Below are 24,956 nucleotides of genomic sequence, written 5' to 3'. Positions count from 1 at the left end.
TCTAACACTTACAGATGTGGTAGTTTCACTGTCATCTGTGTTGGAGCTTTGTCATGTCTTTTCAAGAACAGAACCAGATACAGCAAGATCTAGAAAGACAATTTTAAAAGATGCAGAAACACGTTTGTGATTATCTGAATCTATGAAAGGCCAGTGTTTTTACAGTTGGTTGCAACTGACTTCTTTCTCTGCTTGTCTCATTTTCTAATGGCAAAAAGAACAACCAAAAGACAGTTGTATTTACATAAAGATATGCAAATGAACCGAGTGAACAAGGACAGAGGATATTTATAGTGATTCAAGTCTGTTTTAAACAAGACAACTCACAGAAAACATTCAAGTTACCTCTGTGTAGAGAAATCCCTCTAAACTCAAATCAAACAGTAAGGTATCACTGATCAATGCTACAAGTTATTTCAACAGCATCTAATGCTTTTCAGCATATCAACAAATGACCCTGCAACTCACCCTTTGTCTTATCAAGGACAAAATGCTTTAGAATATTCCTGCATCTGCTGATTTGATTGCTCTTTGTAAAGTCTGATACATAGGCAGTGTTTGTTAGGATACCTTTTGTTCCACTTGTTGGATTCCAACTGATACAGTAGGTCAATATATCCAGTTAAAGACAAATGATGCACTGCATGAATGATTGCTGCCAACACACACGGTTCCCACTTGTTTCAGGATCTGTTGATACCTTCTGCTGGAGCAGCACTGTCCTCAAATCAAGTGCAGGATTAACAACTCTCATTGGAAGAGAGTCAAGATTTAATGATGTTTGGGTCTCCTGATAATCTGCTGAACTCACTGCATTCTCTTCAGCTTGCTCAAAATGAGCAAAGCTGCTTAAGACGAGATCATCATTAACGCATACCTAAAAAAGCCAAGTATTTGACTGACCAGAATCAACAAGCAAGTCACCATCACATACTGCTTTAGAATTTATTTGAAGCTGGAGACAACAGGAAGACATATGCAGTATGTACAAATGCTTTCTGAAGAGTACTCATTCCATGGCAGGAAAGTTGGTCATATCTTCCTCTATGTTCTCCAAACAGGTGTTACTTACCAGTTTCATGCTTTTGCCTAAAATTCTGTGCTCAGTTTTCTATCAGCTTTAAACATTTTTAGAAAAACTATCTTAGTTTTATGTCCCTTTGATTCAGAGTGCATCCAAACCTGGCAGGAAAAAACAATATTCAACTTCAAAGTTCTCACTGGCTCAGAGAGAAGTGACACTTGCCAACTGTGATTCTGAACAGAGAAGGTATTCAAATTAAGATGTAATCCAAGTTATTGTCTACAGTGAAGACCACAGCTCTAATGTTAAAAGTCTTGGTAAAATACTCCAAATGGCAGCAGTTTTCAAACACATTTATTTTTGTCTACTAGGCAGCTGCTTAAGTCTGACAGTAGCTGCAGCAGAGATTTAGCAGGAGTTACGCACTTTGGTAAGTGCAACGAGCTTTCTTCCTTTCTCCCAACTGTTTGGGAATTCAGCCTTATGCACATATGAACTTGTATTTATTTTCATAACACCATGCAACTGCCTTCTTGAATTATCTTTAAGTGTATCACAAAGAAGGACAAGAGTACAGTAAATTCACATAGTTGTTCATCTGACGTACTTGGGGGACTTCATTTGCTTGTCAATACCTTCCAAAGCGGTTCACAAGTTTCCACCTCACAGAATTCATTCCAAAGTTCACAAACAACAGATTTAGAAAATAAATCTTCTAATAAGTTAATGATTGCACTTCTACTGTATATGGCAAATTACAAAATTCACTTGCAAATAACACTCTTCGGTCTTAAATTTGTCACAAAGTTATAACTTCTACAGCACAGTGCACAAAGAGGTTTGTAGAGAGAAAAATATCTTACCTTTTCACCTTTTATTGTCACATAAAGGAAAACATCAGATGTGGTATCTTCTACAGCACATACTTTGGCTGTCATCTGGGTAGTTGCTAAACAGAGTTATAAATACAAGAACAAGGAAGAAGATTAAAGCCATACAAAATTATCAGTATTTGTCACTTCCACCTTTTGACACAGACAAAAATAGAAATCACAATTAGATGTGTACACTATCTCTTTAGAGAGGCTAGTACAACTGTCGTAACTTTTAAATGAAATAAGAAAGTAACAGGGCAATAAGAAGGGTTACAAAAATGTAGTTCTCCTTAGTCTTTGAAGGAAAATTGAGAGCCAAAACAGATTAATGACTTCCACACACAAACTAGTCCTAGTTCTACACTAAAAATCTTTGTCAGAGTCTAAAAGATGAGCTAATCTGTAGTACAAATGCATACTTCCCAAGCTTGACCTTTTCTTGAAAGAAGCTTTATTTGTACATTTGTATAGCTTAGTTAGGCTCTTCATCCAAGCAAACACAGCTGATGAAATCCACGAGTCAACTGCGAAGCTCTGCTTCTGCAGACACTAAGGATGTGCCAGCAATGAAAAAAAATTATCACTGCTTACAGTACAGTCTGGGAAATGAAATTCAGTGTTATTACTGCTTCTATAGGAACCTTTCCCTTTACTCTGCATGGTGACACACAGCTGGGTGTGGGGAAAAAATAAGTAAATCATGAGAAGCATTGCTTACTGGTTACCTTGGGGAGCTGATCAGCCTAAAGACCCTTTCTCATTTTCATAAACTCATCCTCTCCTCCCCAAATACAAGTATAGAAAACTCCACATAAAAGGTAAGTAAATGGGCAGGCAGTTTTTCAGGTAGAAGAATATAACTCAAGATTAGGATACCTCAGTGAAGAGCTGCTTTTCTAGTAAGACCAAAAGCTATCACAGAAAGACTGGATGATCCACTGAAACTTCAAGTATGGGAAAAGACAAGAAGAGATTAAAGAGAAAGCAGTTCTGGACAATAAAGTGACTACTTAGAGCTCAATCTATTTTTTAACTTGTGTAACAAAGATACTCCTCTTCTGAGCTGCTGCTTACATCCTCGTCAAACAACAACTGACAGGGTAAATCCGTAAGCCAGATTGTGACATCTCCATACAAAACTACAACAATACATTTGTGATGCTGAATCAAAGATTCAGGACAAGTAGACAGAAAGGCTTCATTGTTCAAAACAACTGTCACATGAGTCCTACATTATTTAGCCTATCCAAGAGCCAGATACCCTCTAGTCAACTGTCAAAATTGATGCAGCATGGAAGCCCACAGTACTCAACATGCAGCTCCACAAATGTTTTTGCCTTAGTTCACACAGAAACCACTCATGTAGCTTCTTTCTGTATTTTTAACATACAACATTCTTAAATAAATACAAAATACAAGTACTACAATTCTCCAATGGTTTCTTTTCCCCAGAACAGAAACACCAATGACCATTTTGGCAGGACGTTTTATTTACCTTTGAGAAGGTTTTGAAAATACTGAGCAGCAGCATTATCCCATCTTTTAGCTGCTCTAGGAAAATAAACACAACCAACCATCCTACCTCAACAAAAACTAACAACTTTGGAAAAAGCTTTGGATACATGTCAAGAGATTACTTCAAGTCATGATAAATCTTAAGAAAGGCACCAATGAGACATAACAAAGGATTAAAACAGGTCAATAATAAAACTGGAATCACTAAGGAAGAAACATTCATTAATCACTAATCGGTTCTGTTTAAGAACTGCTCTTCTGAAACAGGTTTTGTAACCTGACTTATTACCTTCTTCTTGAAACACAATCTCTTCTAAAAATAACTGATGTAACAAGACTTCATGCTTAGGAAACTTACTAATACATTTATTAAACTCTACTTACACTGTTCCTGCAGTACTTCCACAGAAGCTGACATGCAGTGTCACGGGCTGTGTGCGATACAGTCTACATTTCTTTGCTCTATATGGGATCCACATGAATGCTTCCAGTGCCACTGCAATGCTTAAAAACAAAGCAGAAATAATCTCCTTTTACAAAGTAGATTTTATTCTTCAAAAGTCACTGGTCTCATATACATTATTCCATTGTCTGGTGTCTGACAATACAGTTCTTCCAGAAGTTTAGCTCCCACTGTGATACATCCTGGAATCATCATTTTTCTCTCCAAGAGAGGTGCTACCAGGAGCAATTCATCTATAGATTCGCTCCAGGTATAAATATACTTCCTATTTAGAATTGTAGAATCATAGAATGGCAGGGTTGGAAGGGACCTTTAGACATCATCTAGTCCAACCCCCCTGCAGAAGCAGCTTCACCTAGATCAGACTAGACTTTACCTAGGCTTTACTTAGGCTTCTTATGGCATCCTAGTCTTCTTAGACTAGACTTCACCTTGACTTTACTTAAAGTCTTTCTGATCTTTTGCCACAAAATCTGAAGTATTTTCATGGCATTTAGCCCTCATACTACTACTACGTATACCACCTGGCACCATTTATTCCCCTCTACAATAATTACTGCTGTGAGAAACCAGGTATCATTAATACCAGCAAGAAGCAATCCTGATAAATACACTAATGTGCATTTGTACTAACTTTCCTAGAAATAACTTACTCTTTGTAAAGCTATCACCAGAGTGTTAATTTACCTTTTACACTTGATTTCACCTGAGACATTTAACAACCAGCAAAACACCTTGTACAGCAAGATTTTAAGATCCATATATCTATCAATTCTGTTTAAATCTTTCTTTTGCAACTAAAAAACCCCACAGATTTACTTCTGGTTGAACATATTTTAAACTTGAGGCATTGTCAACCTGGTTTCCAATACATTAAATTTAAAAACATTGTTTAACTTGAGATTTATTTTAAAATAAGCTTCATTTGCAGAATATCGAAAAAATGGTAAAGCTTCTTGTACTCAAAGCTGCATACTGTATTAGAGAAACTAACTTTAAATGTAGCTAAAAACTCAGAACAGTTATTCTGTAAACTGTATTTCTCAAGATTTCAGAAACTGCCGGTCTCACAGTGGTTTTATTTACAACTAGGAACCTGTAAAAACTCTTTTTCTTTGCAGTATGTCAAGACAGACTGACAGCTCTTAGCAAACAAGCCAGTAAACTGCAGTGGGGAAAAGATCCACAGAACAAGACTGGTTTGCATGCACACTTGCAATGGCCTGTTACATGGCTAGAAGTTTCTCGTGGACTCGAGCCACACCTCAATTAAACCAAAGCCTTGCTACTACCAATCTTAAGAAGCCTTCAGCAGTATTTGTATGCATCAACTAATGAAAAACTGTCAAAATAATCCAAACACACACTTATCTAACTTAACAAAAATATATTTGGCATAATCCACAAGGAAACATTGTGTTTGATAATGATCTGTACAGCGTGTGATTGACTTAATAACTGCTCTACACCAGCACTTGAGCTCTCCACTGGAAACCACAGAAACCTGAAAGAGAAAGAACAAGACCGTACGTTCTTCTAAATGGAGTGAATTACACTCAGGTTTGTTTAGAAGCGAGACTACAGTACTGATTATACGGCCTCAACTTGCTTTTAAAACACAGGCATTACAACTTATGCAGTTCTGAAGGTTACAGATAGGAAGACACAACTCACACTGATACCATGAGCTGGTTTTATACATGACAATTTTGTTTTGAAAAAGCATCCTGGATACTTCAGCCCCAAACCAGTGCAAAGACTCTTGCTATCTACACAACAGAACGGTGCTTTTACCTGTCCTCCTTCTACCGTGACTGGTTTTACCTCATCCACATCTTTGTAAGGTGTGTGGTAGAGCTGATTCATTGCAGCAGTCAGGTTTTTATATTCTATTTCATCGACTGTGTAAGGCTCACATCCTTCCATAGGAACCCAGAAGCAACTCGGACTTTCAACCTAGGGCAAGGAGTAGATAACAAAACCAGGTAATATTAGACTTAAAAACATCCCATTATTTGAGCAAAAGCTATCTGAGCAGCAAATCTAAAAACGAAACTTAATCTTTAGTGAGGCCCATTAAAAAGTACTGGGGCTGGATACTGAGCATACAGAATGTCAACAAGCAAAACACCTTTCAACTTCAAGTCATTAGGTCATTAAATGACTTCTCAGCTTTCAAGTTTCTTCAGCACTGTAATTAATGGCACATACAGTCTAAAAGGTATTGCTATTGTCTAAACAGTTTGTTAAACCAAACACTGTGTAAAGTTCAGAGACATAAGGCTTCCCTATTGTTTTCAAGAACTATGTATGAAAACACAGAACACACAACAAACCCCATCAACGGGCTTTTCTTCATGCTCAAGAGTCTACAGGACAGTTGCTTTCTTTATAATAGAGTCATAGCTTTCTGCTTAGCCTTTGTAGCCAGTTCTATCCCAGTCTCTCCTCTGATCTGGGTCTCCTGCTCTTAGGGGTTAATCCCAGTTCAACACCACACAGCTGCTTCCTAACTCTCCTGTAGTGGGATGATTAACAGAACTGGAAGGATTAAAGTGAGAAAACTCCTAGGTTGATGGGTGAAATAGGTAAACACCTCAAGGGGCAAAACAAAAGCTCGGTGTAGAAGCAAAGCAAAATGAGGAATACATCGTTTCCCATTGGTGGCCAGATGTTTATGCATCTCCTGGAAGGCTTCAGCGTGTATTAACACCGACTTGGGAACGTCTCTACTTATTGAATTTGGCTTCCCCTTTTCTCCTCCTTCCCCACAGGTTTTATTGCTGAGAACAACATCCTATGGTATGGAACGTCCCTTGGGCAGCTGGGGTTAGCTATCCCAGCTATATTCTGGGAAAGGGACTTTTCCCTGATGCCTTGTGGAATTGAGTAGAATCTAGCACTATACAGCACTGTATTTAAGATTACGTTGCACAGCTTCCAGTTTAGATTTTAGCTGCATCCCTACTGACCACTGTTGAGATTAAACAAGTATAAACACCTCTAACACATAAAAAGAGATACCAGCACATCTATGTGAGAAACAAAACAAGCTTCCTCGTGAAAGACTCGGGTCAGACTCTGCAGGGAAGCACTTGTATGAAGCGTTCTTGCAAGAGCGGTGTCCTAGCCAGCAGCACACCTGACAGGTACAACATTGGGCTTGTTATTCCCTATCCAGGGGCCCTCCCTTGTTTCCCCATTGATCAGGTACTCCAAGGTTTACAACTTCTCCAGGCACCTACAATCCCCTCAGGGGATGGCTGGTTTTTGTACATTATGACCCATTCCCCACAGGCCTGAGATTTAAAACTCTAGTTAACGCTACAAACAAGCAGGAAACTGTCCTATGGTCAGTGCACTGATTTACACCACACAGACAGCAGTCGAAACTCCTTAAGTTCTAATTCTGCAAAAGCAACATCAATATTTCTTACACCCGGGGCATCATGGCAAGGGGACGTCCCCTCCCCCCAAAAAACAAACCCCCCAAGCAACAAGGCAAAGGGCAAAGGGCACAAATCCCCCCAAATGACCCAAGATGCCCCCAAATGAACCCCAACCCCTCCAAATGAGCCTAAAATCCCCCCAAATGAGCCCAAAACCCGCCTAAATGAACCTGAAACCTCCTCAAATGACCCAAAACCCCCCGAAATGGCCCCAAAAGCCCCCCACATGAGCTCCAAACCTCCCCAAATGACCCAAAAACCCCCAAATGATCCCAAAACTCCCCTAATTGGCCCTATACCCCCCAAATGACCCAAGACCCCCCCCAAACGCCTCAAAATGAGCCATAAATCCCCCCAAATGAGCCCAAAACCCCCCCACATGAGCCCAAAAGCCCCCCCCATGAGCCCAACTCCCTCCAAATGAGCCCCAACTCCCTCCAAATGAGCCCAAAACCCCCCAAATGAGCCCAAAACCCCCCAATACCCCCAAAATGAGGCCCAAATCCCCGTAAATGAACCTGAAACCTCCTCAAATGACCCAAAACCCCCCAAACTTGTCACAAAAGCCCCCCACGAGCCCAAAACTCCCCCAAATGACCCCAACTCCCACCAAATGACCCAAAACTCCCCCAAATGAGCCCAAGACCCCCCAAGTGAGCCCAAGATCCCCCTAAATGAACCTAAAACCTCCTCAAATGACCCAAAACCCCCCAAAATTGTCCCAAAACCCCCCAAATGAGCCCAAAACCTCCCCAAATGAGCCCAAAACCCCCCTAAATGAACCTGAAACCTCCTCAAATGACCCAAAACCCCCCAAAATGGTCCCAAAAGCCCCCCACGAGCCCATAACCTCCCCAAATGACCCAGAACTCCCGCCAAATGAGCCCCAACACCCCCCAAATGATCCCAAAGTCCCCCTCAAAATGGCCCCATCTCCCTCCAAATAAACCAAAGTTCCCCCAAATGAGCCCAAGATCCCCCAAATGAGCCCAAGATCCCCCCAAATGAGCCCAAATGAGGCCCAACCCCCCCTAAATGAACCTGAAACCTCCTCAAATGACCCAAACCCCCCCAAAATTGTCCCAAAAGCCCCCCACGAGCCCAAAACTCCCCAAACGACCCCAACTCCCTCCAAATGAGCCCCAACTCCCTCCAAATGAGCCCAAGATCCCCCCAAATGAGCCCCAAAAGCCTCCCACGAGCCCAAAACCTCCCCAAATGACCCAAAAACCCCTAAATGATCCCAAGACCCCCCAAATGAGCCCTAACACCCCCAAATGAGCCACAAATCCCCCCCAAATGAGCCCTAACACCCCCAAATGAGCCACAAATCCCCCCAAATGAGTCCCAAAGCCCCCTAAATGAACATAAAACCTCCTCAAATGACCCAAAACCCCCCAAAATTGTCCCAAAAGCCCCCCACGAGCCCAAAACCTCCCCAAAAGACCACAACTCCCTCCAAATGAGCTCCAACACCCTCTAAATGACCCAAAACTCCCCCAAATGAGCCCAAGACCCCTCAAATGAGCCCAAAATCCCCCCAAATGAGCCCCAACCCCCCCTAAATGAACCTGAAACCTCCCCAAATGACCCAAAACTCCCCCAAATGAGCCCAAGATGCCCCAAAATGACACCAAAAGCCCCCAAATGAGCCACAAATCCCCCCAAATGAGCCCCAACCCCCCCCTAAATGAACCTAAAACCTCCTCAAATGACCCAAAACCCCCCAAAATGGTCCCAAAAGCCCCGCACATGAGCCCAAAACCTCCGCACATGAGCCCAGCTCCCTCCCAATGAGCCCCAACTCCCTCCAAATGACCCAAAACTCCCCCAAATGAGCCACAAATCCCCCCAAATGAGCCCCAACCCCCCCCTAAATGAGCCTGAAACCTCCTCAAATGACCCAGAGCACCCAAAAATGGTCCCAAAAGCCCCGCACATGAGCCCAAAACCTCCCCAAATGACCCCAACTCCCTCCAAATGAGGCCCAACTCCCTCCAAATGACCCAAAACTCCCCCGAATGAGCCCAAAATCCCCCAAATGAGCACAAAACCTCCTCAAATGACCCAAAATACCCCAAAATGGCCACAAAAGCCCCCCACGAGCCCAAAACCTCCCCAAATGACGCAGAACTCCCCCAAAAGAGCCCAAGACCCCCCAAATGAGCCCAAGACCCCCCAAATGAGCCCAAATGAGGCCCAAACCCCCCTAAATGAACCTGAAACCTCCTCAAATGACCCAAACCCCCCCCAAATTGTCCCAAAAGCCCCGCACATGAGCCCAAAACCTCCCCAAATGACCCTCAATTCCCTCCAAATGAGCCCAAAAACCCCCCAAATGATCCCCAAAATCCCTCAAAATGGCCTCAACCCCCTCCAAATGACCCAAAACTCCCCCAAATGAGCCCAAAGTCCCCCTAAATGAGCCTAAACACCCCCAAATGAGCCCAAGACCCCCCAAAATCCCCCCAAATGAGCCCCAAACCCCCCTAAATGAACCTGAAACGTAATCAAATGGCCCAAAACCCCCTAAAATTGTCACAAAACCCCCCACATGAACCCAAAACCTCCCAAATGACCCCAACTCCCTCCAAATGAGCCCCCAACCCCCCCAAATAATCCCAAAAACCCTCAAAATGGCCCCAACTCTCTCCAAAAGACCCAAAACTCCCCCAAATGAGCCCAAGACCTCCCCAAAATCCCCCCAAATGAGGCCCAAACCTCCCTAAATCAACCTAAAACCTCCTCAAATGACCAAAGCCCCCCCCAAAATGAGGCCCAAAAGCCCCCCACGAGCCCAAAACCTCCCCAAATGACCCAAACCCCCTCCAAATGAGCCCCAAAACCCCCCAAATGATCCCAAAACCCCTCAAAATGGCCCCAACCCCCTCCAAAAGACCCAAAACTCCCGCAAATGAGCCCAAGATGCCCCAAATGACCCCAGAGCCCCCACATGGACCCAAACTCCCGCAAATCAACCCAAATGAGCCCAAAACCCCCAAAATGACCCCAAACCCCCTCAAACGACTCCAAATCCCCACAAACGACCCACACTCCCCCCTAACCTCCCCCAAATAATCCCCAACCCCCCCAAACGACCCCAAATCCCCCCAGGCCTCCCAAGTGACCCCATATCCCCCCAAACCACCCCAAGCCCTCCCAAATCACCCCAAAACCCCTCCAAATGATCCCAAAGCCCCCTAAATAACCTCAATCCCTCCCAAAGGACTCCAACCCCCCCAAGTGACCCCATATCCCCTCAATCGACCCTAAAACCCCCCAAACCCCCACAGATCCCCTCAAACGCTCCCAGACCACCCCCAAAAAACCCCAGACCACCCCCCAAAAGCCCCCAAGACCGTCCCAACTCACCTCCCCCCTCTCTCGATGAGTTTCTGCTTCCCTGTGGCACCTCAGACCCCGCCCCGGATGATGGGGGGCTGTCCCTGATACCCCCCAAAGACGTAGGGAGGCTGGAGGAGGGGAAAAGAGCGTGGGGGGTGGTCAAGCCGAAGCCCACCCACTTTTTGGGGGGGTAGGTGGGGTTTAGGGGGGCTCCACCCCCGTGATGGTGCAATAACTCCCCCTCCCGCCCCCAAAATGTCCCTCGGGGTAAGCTGGGAGGGGAATTTGAAAGGGGGGTGCCACGGGGGGGGAGGGTGTCCCCATGAGCTCAGACCCCCCTCAAATGACCTCAAAATCCCCCAAAATGAGCCCAAAACCCGCCCAAATGGCCCCAATCCCCACTCAAATGACACCAACCCCCCCCAAATGAGCACAAAATCCCACAAATGAGCCCAAAACGCCCCCCAAATGGCCCCAAACCCCCCCAAATGAACCCCAAATCCTCCCAAATGAGCCCAAAACACCCCAAATGGCCCGAAAACCCAACCAAAATGGGAGTTTCGAGTCACAAAATGAGGGCGGGTTGGTCACAGGTTTGGTTTGAGGCGACAACGGCCGTTTTAGGGGCAAAACCGCTGCTGTGAGGTGGGAAAAGGAGCTCGTGGGAGGTACAAAGCACCCAACATGGCGGCTGTGCGGACGCCGCCATGTTGTACGGACGCCGTTACGGTGAAGGGGGCGGGTGCTGTGAGGGCGCCGCCATGTTGGGTGAGGACAGAGGCGGCCGCCATTTTGTGCCGAGCGCGCGTTTTCCCGCTTCCGCCCGGCTGAGGGGAGGGAGGAGGCGGAGAAAAAGCGGCTTTTGACCGCAAAAGCGAGGGCGAGGAACAGCGGGGAGGGGCACGGGGAGGAGGAGGGACGCGAGAGGGAGCCGGAGAAACGTGTTGGGAGGCGCGGGGCTGGCAGGAACGGGGAGAGAATGGTTTAAATTGTTCGGTTTTACCCCAAAAAGCGGCGGGTTGTTGACCTTAGAGGGACCGTTTTGCCCTCAGAGATTAGATTTCCCCTCACACCTTTGTTTTATACCTCAAATGATTCCTATTTTCGGCCTCAAAGCGGCGGTTTTGCCCTAAACCAGTAGTTTTTGCCTCAGAAAGGCGCTTTTCCCGCCTCAAAGGGATTTCTCTCCCCTCAGATGCACTTAATTTGCCTCAAAGCAGTGATTTTTACCCTAAAACATAGATTTTTTTTCCCTCAAAATGTGACTTTCCCCCACATAAAGTGGCTTTTTCCCTCACACAAAGCCTGGGATCAACTTCATTTGCCTCAAAACAGCGATTTTCACCCCAAAAAGCAGTTTTTCCCCTCAGAAAGGCAATTTTCCCTCCTTAAAGGGACTTTTCTCCCCTCATATTAACTCAATTTGCCTCAAAGCGCTGCTTTCCACCCTAAAAAAGCTGATTTTAACCTTAAAAGGCACTTTTTCCCCTCAGATGAGCTAATTTTGCCCCAAAGCAGCAATTCCCCCCCACCAAAAAGCAGTTTTTACCCTCAAAAAGGCAATTTTCCCGCCTCAAAAGGATTTCTCTCCCCTCAGATGAACTTAATTTGCCTCAAAGCAGTGATTTTTACCCTAAACCAGAGTTTTTTTCCCCTCAAAAATGTGACTTTCCCCCACACAAACTGGATTTTTTTTTCTCACACAAAGCCTGGGATCAACTTCATTTGCCTCCAATCAGCTATTTTCACCCCAAAAAGCAGATTTTTTCGTCAGAAAGGTGCTTTTCCCGCTTCAAAGGGATTTTTCCCTCCTCAGGTGAGTCTAATCTGCCTCAAAGCAGCAATTTTCACCCCAAAAATCATTTTTCCCCCCTCAGAAAGGAACTTTTCCTCCTCAGATGAGCCTAATTTGCCTCAAAGCAGCGATTTTCACCCCAGAAAAGCAGTTTATCCTTTCAGAATTGTGCTTTTCCCGTCTCAAAGGGACTTTTCACCCTTGAGATGAACTTAATTTGCCTCAAAGCAATGTTTTTTACCCTTAAACAGAGCTTTTTCCCCTCAAAATGTGACTTTCCCTTACATAAAGTGTCTTTTTCCTTCATATAAAGCCTGGGATCAATTTCATTTGCCACAAAGCAGCAATTTTCACCCTAAAAAAGCAATTTTTCCCCTCAAAAAGGTGCTTTTCCTGCCTCAAAGGGATTTCTCCCCCCGTCAGATGAACTTCATTTACCTCAAAGCAGTGATTTTTCCCCCAAAAAAGCACTTCTCCCCCTCAAAAGATGACTGCCCCCCTCACAAAGTGGCTTTTTCCCTCACACAAAGCCTCGGGTCAACTCAGTTTTCCTCAAAGCAGTGATTTTCACGCAAAAAGCGGTTTTCCCTCTCAGAAAGGCACTTTTCCCGCCTCAGAGGGATTTTTCCCCTCTCAGATCAACTTAGTTTGCCTCAAAGAAGTGATTCTTACCCCAAAACAGTTTTTTCCCCTCAAAAAATGTGAGGCAGGCGGAGCCTGGCAACCAGCTGGGCCTGTGGGGTTTGGCCTCACAGGGGGCTGCGGCCTGAGGGAGCCTCTGGGTCAGGCACAAGCAGCTCTGTCCATGTCCTGTCTGTTCTCTGCCTGGGAGCTGTGTGTTGTCTCAGTGCCTCACAGAGAGCACAGACACACTGAGGCACAGACAGTGCTGCTGGGTGGGGGAAATGAGCCGTCAGTGCCCTTGGCTGGCCGTGGGGGGCTGAGAGCTTGAGCAAGGGCGAGACACGGAGTGGTGTGAGGGGGATCCCTCTGCTCTCAGCAGGGGCTGGGGCTGTGCAGGCTCACAGGGGACGGGCAGAAAGGGGCAGGAACAGGGCGCTGGGCACCAGGCAGGGGCACAGTCCGGCTGCCCTGGCTCTGCACTCACCCACAGCCCATCCTCTGGCCTCGCAGCCCTCGCTCTGTGCTCCCTGAGGGCAGCAGAAATGCTGAGGGCTTCTGACATCCATGAACACTCCATGTTGTGGTGATGAGAAGGAGCTGGACAAAGCCCAGAACCCCAGAAGTGCCCCATCCCCAGAGGCAGCAGATGTCCAACAGCATCTCCATCACCCACTTCCTCCTGCCCTTTGCAGACAGGCGGCAGCTGCAGCTCTGCACTTTGGGCTCTTGCTGAGCATCTCCCTGGGCATCTCCTTGGGCATCACCCTGGCTGCCCTCCTGGCCAACAGCCTCATCAGCAGCACTGAGGCCTGTGACCACCACCTCCACAGCTCCATCTGCTTTACCAACAGCAAGGCCAATTAGGCTGGTGCATTCAGTAGCCTTAATTCCCGCTGATCAGCATTCTCAACAGTGTGTTTTAAAGAGGCCATCAATACATCATAGTGGGGGGCAGACTTCTCCTCTGCTGTATCTGCAACTGACGCAACGGCAGCCACAACTTCACACGGGACACTTTGGGGTGGAAAAGCTTCTCTAACGTTCCCTTGGCTTCCAGGGGTGTTTTTGGACAATATCTGACTTTATTCTGGAGGATATTTACAGGGTTGCTAGATACAAAAGAACATCAACTGCAGTTGGGCTTGTCAGGACTTTTTGCTCCTGTCTGCCTCTGTAGAGACTTGCCGAGCCATCCGGGACACGGCTGGTAGTCCAGCCACTGAGCAAATCCTCTTTCCATCAGCACTCTGTTTACTGAGACCACCTACAGGGAGGTGAGAAAAAAGCACATCAGAACACCAGCAGGAAACGTCAGCAAGTTCCTCATGAACAAGAGAAAGCCCCTAATCCTGGGTGCTGACGGAGCTGCGGCCGTGGGTATGTCACACACGTACCTCATCTCCCGTCAAGCTCCACAGCTGAATCAGGGGCAGCCCCGTGGTAGGGTCGTAACTGGTGATGTGAAACACAGGGAAACATCAGCATGAGGCCGTTCTGGTCTGAGTCATGGAGAATGTAAGGCTGAACATTCCCTACAGTTCAGCTACTCCATCTTGGGGCGGGCTGGAGCGAATGTCACTACTGCCAGCAGGCAGCTGGGACACCGCGTAGGCCACTTTGCTCTAGTCGCCGCAGCCTGTGCCCTGGCTGGGATTAGTGATGCCCTTGAGCGTTGCATCAAACCAATGGAAGCTGACAGACTGTCCCAGGTGAGCCCTGGGTCTGCTGGACAAGCGGACACCATGGGCTCTCTCAGCCCAGGCAGGGGCCCTTCCTCCCTGCCCACATCAGGAACAGGAGGGAGCGCTCATCCCTTCCCAGCCACAGTCCTGAGCGGTGCTGGGGCTCCAGCAGGAAGATCTCAGCACCCAGATGTCTCCATGGGATCCAGGCAATCAGCCCTGCCTCTGGGCTCGGGGCTGCCCCGGGGCTCAGGGCCTGAGGGCTCCTGTGGCCACAGCAGGCGGGTGGGACCCTCAGCATGGGGCTGCTGGGCCTCAGGCGCAGGCTGTGTGCAGGGGCAGGAGGGGCTGGGTGCTGCCCGTGGCGCTTTGGGCCCTGAGCGCAGGGGCAGCTCCCGGCTGCGCTCGCAGCTGCCGCCGCTGTCCCGTCCCTCTCCTGCCCCAGCACCCGCCCGCACCGATGGAGCCCGAGGCCGCGCACGGGCTGCAGCATGAGGGACACTCTGTGTGACTGTGGGCACAGTCCCTGCTGTGACCAGCACTCCCGAGTGTGCTGAGCTTGGAGAGAAGCTCCACACTCAGCCCAGAGCTGGGGGAGGCCACTGGAAGTGTGCAGGGGGTGTAGGTTGGTGCTTTAACTGGGGCACCAAGCCCATTTCTAACGCCAGCAGAGCCAGCTGCAGCTGCCCCAGGGTGTGAAATCCTGGTCCAACATCCATCCCGAGTTCTGCTTTGCTGGTGATGGGGTGTGGCAAGAAACAACATTTTTGCCCCAGTGCAAAGACTGGTGGTGATCTGCAAAGCAGCCACTGTGATGGGGGCCCAGTCAGCTGGTGTCTGGGAATTCAGGTTCTGGTTAGTCCCACCGGTGAGTCGTGGATGGTGGCACGTAGTGAGAAATCACGCTGAAGTGCAGTTTTTCACCAAAGAAAAAAGGGGTAACTCTTCTCTTGCTCCTTTTCCAGTCTACTGAGTTATGTTGTGCTGCTGGCAGCAGTGAAGCTGACACTAATAAAACACACCAGAAAGACACTGGAATCCTTGCTAATCCTTGTCTCCAGTTGTTGAAAACCAGAAGAAAATGTCATGGTGTAAACTGAACAGCTCACACACACAGGAACTGGACTGACCCCAAAACCACAACCTGGGCCCTGCAGCACCGATGAGCCAAGTGAGTTCAGGTGGAAGCACATTTCTGAGCTGTGCTCCTTTCTCCAAGACTACATGTCCCAGTCAGAGACAAACTCAAACAGGCTGTGCAAGCATCCCAAGAACTCCATCCTATGAATACATCAGGCACTTCTGACTTGGCTGAATCTTACCTCCTTGTTTTAATTGTGGTAACTCCCCTCTCCTTTCCTGAGCCATAAAGAAGAGCCAGAATGGCTGCTACAGTGAGTAAAAGTTATTAATTAGCTGTAGAAGTTGTCTTCTTCATTGTGTCACCAAACAGACTGGTGGGTACAAGTAAAGCAAAGTCCAGGTTGCTCTCAAAATCGTGGCAAGAAAGCTGAGTGACGCTGACTCAATGGCACCTTGTAGCAAATGCTTTCCATTCATGGCTGTTCATGGGAGCAGAAAAAAACCCACCTGAGATTTCCTGCAGAAGCTCAACGGAACACAAACAAAACACTCCCAACAGAGCTGACTGAAATTCCCCAAGGTTAGGAGGAGAAGCAGTACTGCAAATGTCATGTCAAAAAGACACGAACAGTGATCATGAGGAAAAGATGCAACAAGGAACAACAGGAAAGTGGTAAAGATCACTGATGAAAATAAACTCCTGATGCCTCTTATGGTCGTATTTACCATGTGTCCCCCATCTCCCTTCCCCAAATGCACAGCTGGATTCCACACACCACACAGGAGAGTCACTGGGCTGCTGGAATCAGTCACAGACGTGACTGAGGGAAACGAAGGCATCCGAAGGAAGGGATTTGAGCAAGGGAACCCAACACAGACAAAACCATCCCCTGTGTTGCTTTCACCAGCAAATAGAAATCATCTTCTCTTTCTTTAACGTGGTGGGAACAGCAGCTCAGCAGCTGCACCTCAGGGCACCACAGCCAGGGTCGCTACCTGGGTGTGTGAACTTGCCCGTCTGCAGCTCAGCAGCAGGTTTGTAGGCACAAATGTGACATGGACCAGCCAGCTTGAATAAAGATGGTAGGGACAAGTTAATGCAGCTGGCAAGCTACTTCCAATAATCAGAAACAGCTGCTGCAAGGTAATCAGTTGGCCCTGGGTGATCACAGGGGTGCAAGAAGCATCTGAGGAAGTAGCTGGCAAAGGAAGGGTTTGAGTCAACACTGTTGGTGGCATTACATTGCCTGTGTGTGTCTCTGCACGTGCATTACCTGGCTTCTCTACATCTTTGGATGAATATTGCTTGCACCGTTACAACAGGCCTGGAGCATCTTTCTGAGCAAGTAGAGGCTCAACTCAACGACCTCCCCACCTGCATCTGCCAGCAGCTCTCTGCATGATCCACGTCCTTCTGGCCTGTGTGCAACAGCTGAAGCCTCAAAAGCTGCACTGCCCAAACCGCTCCAGCAGTTCAACCCCACGCTGCAGCCTCGGGACCCAGAAGCCAAAGACCTGCCCCGAAGGGCTTGGGGAGGCCACTGGGGAGGCAGGAGGGCTGGCAGCAGCTGCCAGAGCTCCCAAAGCACAGCCAAGCCCCAGCTGTGTGTCCCCCAGCTCCCCTCACCCAGCCCCAGGCCCCCAGCACGGCTCCAGCGGCTGCCCCCTGCTCACCATCGTGGGTTCGTGGCAGAGGGCGCTGAGGGCTCTGAGCACCAGGCACCACATCACACTGCTCTTGCTCCCCAGGGACCAGGCAGGGGAGTGACAGCCCTGCAGCCAATCAGAGGCGGCACAGAGACACACAAGGGCAGCATCTGCCCAGCTCCTGCTTGTGCCCTCCCAGGGGAGGCCTTGGAACCTGAAAACAAGGGGGTTTACCCAACAAGGTGTGTTAGAAAGCTAAAACAAGGCTTTGGATGCTGATAACTGAGGTTGAGACCCGAGAATGAGGGATTGAAAGCTGAAAAGGAACAGGTTAAAGCTAAAAAGAAGAACTTGGGCCACAAAGTGAGACTTTGGAATCAAAAACTGGAGGACTGTGCTCCAAGGAATAAGGTTAGAAACGGCAAAAAGGAGGCTTTGGAAGCTAAAAATGAGCATCTGGGCCGCAAAACGAGCCTTTTGAGGTTAAAATTGAGTGTTTGGAAGCTAAGAAATGAGGGTTTGAGCACAAAAATGAGACTGAAAATAAAGGTGATGGTTTGGACCTAGAAGAGGATGATTTGAAATCTAATCCCAAGGTTTGGAATCTGACAATCAGGCTTTGAGAATTAGAGTTTGGGTCACCAAATGAGGTTTGAAAGATTTACATGGGGGCCTAGGCCTCAAAATAAGGCATTGGAAGCTAAAAAGGAGGGTTTGGGCCCCCAGAGGAGGGTTTTCAAGCAAAAACTCTCGCTTCGGATGGTGAAAATGAGGATTTGTTCCAAAAAGTACCACTTTGGAAGCTAAAAATGAGGTTTTGGATGCCAACCAGGAGGTCTTGAGGATTGAGGACCGAGCCAGCCAAGTTCTATCTTCCCAGCCCTTTAGGTGTGGGAGCTGCCCTCAGTCGTGTGCACTTCGTCTGCTCAGCCCAGATGAACAAATGCAGGGCGCAGGCCAGAGAGATGGGGTGGGCACTGAGGCACACAAGGAAGAACCCAGCCGCAGCTTTCCTACCTCTGTCATACAACCATGGAATTGTTGTGGTTGGAAAAGGCCTCTCAGATGATCGAGTCCAAGCTCGTGCAGATGTTGAGGCTGCGAATAGTGCAGCAGGAGATCAGAGAAGCGACTGTGCAGGGGGATTTCTGAGCTTCCCCAGCCAGCCCTTGGCACAACCAGCTCTGAGCCAGAGGCATCCCTCTGGGGGGAGAGAGGTGCAGCCGTCAGCTGCTCCCAGGAGTCAGAGGCAACCTGAGCTGGAACCTTCCCTGACTGATTCACGATGGTGTCTTCCCCAACAGCCCCCTTTCTTAAGCCATTTTTACAGTCTCTTTCCCTTCGAGGTGGGGCTGGAGCGACTCTGGTCACAGAGACCTTCATCTGGATTGCTGTGTAATGCTCTCACTTTGCTTTTAAAGGTGTGGGGTAAGGAGAATGCAGAGCACATGCTGAGTGAGGGCTGGTGGCACCTTGGAGCTGTGTGGGCTTTGGGATGGAGCTGTGTTTAGGTGTTATAATCAGAGTCTAATGAGCAAAGTTCACCCAAAACCCAGCGTTTTTTCAGACAATGACAGGCTGTTGGCCCAGGTGTCAAATGAATTGCAGATGTTACAGAAGCCTCAGAGCACAGAAGCGTCATTCAACCAGAAATCTGCAAGAACACATTTGTAAGTGTTTGGTGTCTGAAATATTGGCGTTAGGAACTTGTTGCCTTGTGGCAGTACAAGCTTCAGGACATTGCTGACCTTGGAGAGTCACAAGAAGCCATCACTGCAGCACATCTCACTCCTGTTGTGATCTGGCAAGAACAGAACTTATCTTGGGCAAATCAGAGTGAGAGGAGTGAAGAAGCAACTGCTGAAGCCTGTCCTGTGGTTTGGCCAAACACCAGGAAGCCAAAGGTGAAAAACACACTGTGAGGAAGACTCAGATCTTCATCCTCAATGGGCCCGAGGCCCAGCGAAGGAGGCGTGAGGGAGCTGTGGCCTGGGCAGACTGAGGCAGGACAATGGGGGAAACTCATGAAGTGAGTTCCACAGTACCCTGCAGCTCACTTCTTCTGCAAGAGCTCACAGGGCTGCCCACGCAGTCTCTGCTCTGTCCCAGCCTCCGTGCTGGTGTCCCAGGGAGCCACTGTGGAGCGGATTTCTTGGTCCCCAGCTGCCTCCTCCCTGCAGCCCTTCTGTGATTCCAGAGGCCATCCCAGGGGAGGGGCAGCGCTGTGGCCGTCACCAAGGGAGACAGAGAATGTTGGGCACTGCTGATGTCACACAGGGGCTGTTCCAGACCCCACCCGGCGTTTGTGACCTCACCTGGCCAGGGACTATAAAGCCTCCCAGCGGGACAGCCAGAGCCAGAGCCTCCCAGCAGGACAGTTGAGCTGCCCTTGGGACAACTTGGCTCCTTCCCTTGTTACTCGCCTTCGTGATTTCTTCCAGACATTTCTCCATTACTGCTCACTTCTCCTCAACTTCCATCCTCTTCCAAAGGTAAGGATGACCCAAACTCTCAGGACAGGGAAGAGGATGTAGACAGGGATGACAGGAGAGGCTGCTCTGCACCTCCCAGTCCATTTCCATGCTGAGCTCTTCCACCTCCAGAGCCTGGCCAAGGCTATGGGTAGTGTTGCTGTCTGGTGATTCTTCTGTTGACCACAAGATGAGGCTTTGGAAGCTAAAAGCAATGCTTTGGGCCCAAACATGAGGGTTTAGAGCACAGTGCTGGTAGAGCAGAGCTGTGAATGGAAGGAGCAGCCGGAAACCTGCTCCTAGCAATAGCTCAAGCAATTCCTGTTCCCTTCCCTTGGCTGCAGCTTGTGGTTTTGGTGTGGTGGTTCAGCCCTGGCTGGGTGCCAGGTGCCCAGCAAGTCGCTCTATCCCTCCCCCTCCTCAGCTGGACAGGGGAGAGAGAAATAAAACAAGAGTTTTGTGAGGCAAGGTAAGGACAGGGGGATCCCTCAGCAATTAATGTCTGGGGCAAACCAGACTCAGCGTGGGGAGAAAAGGTTTGATTTATTAATGAACCCTTCAAACTGAGCAGAGAGAGGAGACCTCCTCCTCTGGAGGTCTTCAAAAGCCACCTGGACATGTTCATACAATCATAGAATCACAGAATGGTGGGGGCTGGAAGAGACCTTTAGAGATCATCCTGTGCAACCCCACTGCTTTGACAGCCAGTGTGTGTCTGTGGGAAATGTTCCACAACCAGTGTGTGAGTGTGTGTGCAAAGGTTTGATCCTTTTTAGCCCTGCTCAGTGTCAGACTTTTCCTGACTGTGAACAATGCTGTGCCTCTAGCAGAAGTTCTAAATTATGGCCAGCAGTGATTCCAGAGGCCATCCCAGGGGAGGGGCAGCGCTGTGGCCGTCACCAAGGGAGAGGGAGACCTTTGGGCAGTGCTGATGTCACACAGGGGCTGTTCCAGACCCCACCCGGCGTTGTGACCTCACCTGGCTGGGGGCTGTGGAGCCTCCCAGCGGGACAGCCAGAGCCATTTGTGCTGAGCTGCCCTCGGGAGGACTCAGCTCCATCTGTAGCTACTTGCCTTTGTGCTTTCTTCAACGACTGCTTGTTTGCTGCCCACTTCTCCTCAACTTCCATCCCCTTCCAAAGGTAAGGATGAACCAAATCTGCACCTCCAGTTCGATCTCTAGGCTGAGCTCTTGCCCCTGCCTAGGCTGGCCATGGCTATGGGAAGTGTTGCTGTGTTCTAGTTTAGATTGTGGTCCAACAAGGAGGCACTGGGAGCTACAGAGGAGGGTTTGTGCCCAAACAGGAGGGTTTGGAAGCTCGAGATGGTAGAGCAGAGCTGTGAGTTTCAGGAGCAGCTGGAAAACTGCTCCTGGAAATACCTCAAGGCATTTGTGCCACTTTTGCCTTCCTGTTTCTTTCCCTGTGTCTATTTGAACGTGCTGTCTGTGTCTCCTGCTAGATCCTGCTGAGGCTGTGTGCAATGTCTCTGCGCTTCTGCAGCGTGATCCCATACGTCGTGCCCGGAGCGCTGGCACTGCTGGGCTGCTGGTGGCTCTATTCCTCCCGCAAAGCGCAGGCCAGAGACCGTGAGGAACCGGCCACAGCTGCTGAGGAAGCGCTGGAGGAAGGAGGGACAGAGAAGGAATCGTGGCCCCAGAGAGAAGCCTGTGTCCCTCAGGGACTCTCTTCCTCATTGGAAGAGGAATGCCCAGAGACTGAGCTTCCAGAAGTGTCAACACCACCAGTTGTGCCGAGCACCCAGGAGGATGACAAAGACAGAGAAGAGCCAGCAGGATGTGCAGGGGAAAGCAGCGTCCCTGCTGCTGTTTCTGTCCCCGTGCAGAGCACAGAGTGTCCCGGCAGCGCTGCAGCCAGCCCCGCACAGGGCTCAGGCTCAGGCGCCGACGCAGAGCAGCGGCCGGCAGCAGCGCCGGCAGCGCCAGGAGCCGGGCAGAAGCCGAGCTATGCCCAGATAGCTGCTGCGCTGCCGCCATCCCCGCAGGCAGAGCCCCGGGCTGAGGCAGCGCTGCCGGGTGCCGCGCGGGATGTGCCCGCTGGGCTCTGCCCGGCTGCAGCCGCCCCAGCTGATGCCCCTCCGCAGGCGGCCGGCGCTGCTGCCCCTGAGCGGGGGCTGGCGGAGGCGGCGGCAGCGGCTGAGCACACGGCTGCCAGCAGGGATGCTGCGGGGCTGCTGGCGGCGGGCAGCGACGCGCGTGGCGTGGCAGGTAAGGGCTGTGCCGGGCTGCTGGGCACCTGGCTGGGCTGGGGCACCGACACAAACGGCTGCTGCTCCACTTGGGGCAGCGTTTGCTCAGCACTTCTTGGACTGTCTTGCCTCTGCTGCTGGGGAAAGGGTCACTGGGTTTGAGGGGCTGCTGCTGAACTCGGGCCTCCTCCTGTTGCATTCCCAGAGGTGGGCTGGTTACTCTCCAGGCATCAAGGGTGTGTGATGGGACTTGACTCATTGCGACATCCTGGGGAACCTGATGGAGGAGCATCCCCATGGAATGCGTAGCAAGTGCTCAGTGTCACCTCTCTAGGAAAGGATCTCATTGCCTGGCCTGCTGTGTGGCAGCTGCACTGTGTGGGCTGTCTGAATGCTGACCTGTGTGCCTGTCTTGCAGGTGTAAATGGCTCTGACAAGCACTCGGAGGACACAGACAGTCCCGAGTGGCAGATTCTGACCCGAAAGAAGCGCGGCCAAAGAGGAAAATCCAAGGTGGTTGTCTGGGCAATAGAGGTGCCAAAGGTAAGCAGCCACTGTCCTGCTCGTGCCTCCTGCCCTGCTCTACAGAGACACTTTCAGCTGTCATGGGGACCCAACAGGAATGAAGAAGAGGTGCAGAGATGGAAAGAAGAGGCATGTTAGGGCTACACCCAGGGCTGGTGGTTGGAGTCCTTCTCCAGCACCTTCCACCCTGATCTGTCAGGGTGATGCTCTGAAAGCCTTCAGAAGGCTTTGAGGGTTCACAGCTCCTAAGAGCAGGGGATGAATTGTGGTGCTTTCCCCTGTGCAGGAGGGTCACGCTCCCGCTGCCTATCCAAACCCACCCTGCAAATGAGCTGCAGGAACCAGGAAGATGGGCAAAAGAAGCCCCAGGGCTCAGTGGGGTTTGATCTACATTTCTCTCCTTGACTCTTGCTTTCTTGTCCTTCATCAAGGATACAGTCAGATACTTGATTGGCAAGCAAGGACAGTTTATTAACAGCTTGAGGAGAGAGTCTGGGGCCACAATTTCTCTCTCAGCGCTCCCTGATGTCGAAGACTACGAAGTCTGTCACATCAAAGGTAAGAGGAATGCCTCTTTGTTCAGAGTCTAGAGCGTAGCTTGGGGGCTTTAATTAGACTAGAAATGGCTTCAGTGGCTTGGCAAGGCCACGGCTTTTACCCAAGTGTTCTGCTCAGGGCTGTTCCAGCAGAGGGATGTGGCAAGTGGCCTGGGCCTGGGCACGTGCAGCCTCTGTTTTAGGGCTGGGAATGCATTTGAGCAGCTTTGTCTGCTGGAGCTGAAGCAGCCCCTTTTGCAGGATCCCTTTGTGCTTGAAGCAGCAGATAGGGGATGCTTCTCAGCATCCTGACTGGGAACGATGTTGGAGCAATTCGGGCTGAAAAGTGTCTGTGAGTGAGTTGGGTCTATACTGGAGGCCAAAGCCATTCCAAGTGGGGCCTGGGGCTCTGAGCTGCTCACGTTGTTTGGATCTCATGGTCTGTGTCCAATCTGTTCCAACTGAACTTGTCAGTGCAGCTCAGGAGGCTTCTGGCAGCTGGGTTGCTTCCCATGGCAGGGCTGGAGGTGTCCTCAGCCTACCTGTGCTGCTGACCTTGGGTGGGATTCTTGTCTTCCAGGCCTCTCCCATGAAGTTGAAGGAGCGCTGAGCCTGATTGGCAGGAGGTTCAAACACCTGTGTCTTGACAACATCTACCATCTGCATCCCCCTGCACCGGTGACACGTCCTTCTGTCCCTAGGACTGCAAAGTCCCAGATATCACAAGTGCTTGCAACACAGAAAAAGAAGAGGAAATAGTAGTAAATTGTAGTAAATAGTAGTAATTGTAGTAAATATACTACAAAATAAAGTCTAATGTTGCCAAAGAAAAACACAGGAAACAAAGGAAACTTGACAGAAAGTGAAGTACAGAAACTTGAGGGAAAGCCAGAGCCCCAGGCAGCTGCTGCCACCTGGACACAGGCTCTGCTGCCCAGGGCGGCCCCTAGTGCAGGGCTTGGCAGATGGCCAGGGAGCGGCCGTGGCACATGATAGGGAGAAGATAATGCTGTCCTGAAATGAAAAGGAGAGTCCTCAATGTGTGGGCAGCACATCCCAAGTAGGAGTTGTCCCAATTGTGCCAGTGGGAATTGGCCATAGCTTTGGGGACAGTGGTGAAGGTGACGCCCAGGTCTGAGAGGGAGAGGCTGAGGAGGAAGTCCATGGGAGTGGGGAGGGGGTGGTCACAGGCTACGGCGCTGATGATGAGGCCATTGGCCAGGAGGGCAGCCAGGGAGATGCCCAGGCAGAGCCCAAAGGGCAGCAGCTGCAGCTGCCCCGTGTCTGCCAAGGGCAGGAGCAGGAACTGGCTGATGCAGCTGCTGTTGGGCATTTGCTGTTCCTTTGAAGGAGAGCCTTTTAAAAACAGCAATGTGCAGGGAAAATAGAAGACAGACTCCTCTGAGCAAAGCCAGTTCATTCTTCAGGTAATCACCCTCCCAATGAAATGCATTTCTCTGCTGTGGTGTGTGTTGGCTGTGAGGGGCAGGAGCTCTGCTCCTGTGCTGCTGAGGAGTCAGCTTTTCTGTGTCAGGGGGTGCTCTTTTTTGGGATAGAACTCACTTTTATCACTGAAAATTGGAGGAATCTCGGCACAGGACATGGAAAGGTTCCTCTCTCTGTGCCTTAGTGCAGTCAGAAGAGCTGCAGTGCCCATTAGTCTTTTTCCTCTCTGCCCTGTGTTTTCCCTTGTGCTGCCTTGAAGATGACTTCA

The 24,956-nt window shown here is 49.5% G+C and overlaps 1 long non-coding RNA gene across 1 annotated transcript; it reads right to left on the bottom strand.

Moving 5' to 3' along the window:
* Positions 1-1,930: 1,930 nt before the first annotated feature.
* On the bottom strand, positions 1,931-10,747 carry LOC133629456 (uncharacterized). The gene is made up of 4 exons (XR_009821032.1): positions 10,699-10,747; positions 5,672-5,833; positions 3,799-3,918; positions 1,931-1,973 (listed from the first exon to the last, which is right to left on the bottom strand). It is a non-coding gene; the product is annotated as an uncharacterized LOC133629456 (long non-coding RNA).
* Between the last annotated feature and the right edge of the window lie 14,209 nt (positions 10,748-24,956).

This window comes from Colius striatus, unplaced genomic scaffold (genome assembly GCF_028858725.1).
Source record: "Colius striatus isolate bColStr4 unplaced genomic scaffold, bColStr4.1.hap1 scaffold_46, whole genome shotgun sequence".
In the NCBI taxonomy this organism is placed as follows: Eukaryota; Metazoa; Chordata; class Aves; order Coliiformes; family Coliidae; genus Colius; species Colius striatus.
This window is presented reverse-complemented; position numbering and strand designations above follow the sequence as displayed.